Genomic DNA, 715 nt, shown 5'->3' with positions numbered 1-715 from the left:
AGGGGCCAGGCTGGTAGGCACCGGCGGATCTCGGTGTCCAACAGACCCTGCAGCGGGGGTGGAGCTGTGGCTGTGCTAGGTGCGCAGCCGCCTCCTCTTGTCCCATCTGGTTCTCCTCCATCCCCAACCCACACCCGCGCGGTCTCCACATCCCCGCCTTCCCCGCGGGGACGCAACCTTCCCCTGGGTCAGTCTCAACCGGGTGCCCGGCCCCTGGCCCTCTCAGGCCGCCTCAGTGCCATCCTCTTAGACACCAGTACAAGGCGGGACGCAGAGGGTTGGCAGAGGGGCAAGAGGCAAGAGCGCAACAGGCAGGAGCCCTGCGCGCCCTGCGCGCCCTGCGGCGGGGATCTTGGCTGTAGCCGCCAGGCCAAGCCCCCCGCCACCACCCAAATCATGCCAGGCTTCCGCTGGATACCAGAGGCTCCCATGCCGAGTGGATGTGAGCGTGTGTGTGTGTGTGTGTGTGTATGTGTTTGTGTTGGTACTGGGCAGGGTAGGGCGAGGCAGGGCTGCCTGGGATGGAAGGCAGACAGATGCGATGGGTCCCCACCCCTGGACCTGAGAGCTCTCCTCTCCCATCTGCACAAAGCCAGAGGAACCCGCCCGGCTGGTGTGCACCCTTCGATAGCTCAGCTGGTAGAGCGGAGGACTGTAGACTGGATAGAGAGCAGTGGACATCCTTAGGTCGCTGGTTCGACTCCGGCTCGAAGGA

The 715-nt window shown here is 65.0% G+C and overlaps 1 non-coding gene across 1 annotated transcript; it reads left to right on the top strand.

The window, feature by feature from the left end:
• The first annotated feature begins 621 nt into the window (after window positions 1–621).
• Window positions 622–715, top strand: Trnay-gua (transfer RNA tyrosine (anticodon GUA)). Its single transcript has 2 exons — window positions 622–658; window positions 680–715. It is a non-coding gene; the product is annotated as a tRNA-Tyr (tRNA).

This window comes from Marmota monax, unplaced genomic scaffold (genome assembly GCF_021218885.2).
Source record: "Marmota monax isolate L192 unplaced genomic scaffold, Marmota_monax_Labrador192_F-V1.1 WCK01_AAM20220418_F8-fsc00001, whole genome shotgun sequence".
In the NCBI taxonomy this organism is placed as follows: Eukaryota; Metazoa; Chordata; class Mammalia; order Rodentia; family Sciuridae; genus Marmota; species Marmota monax.
Note: the sequence above shows the minus strand (reverse complement) of the source record. Positions and strands in the feature narration are given on the sequence as shown.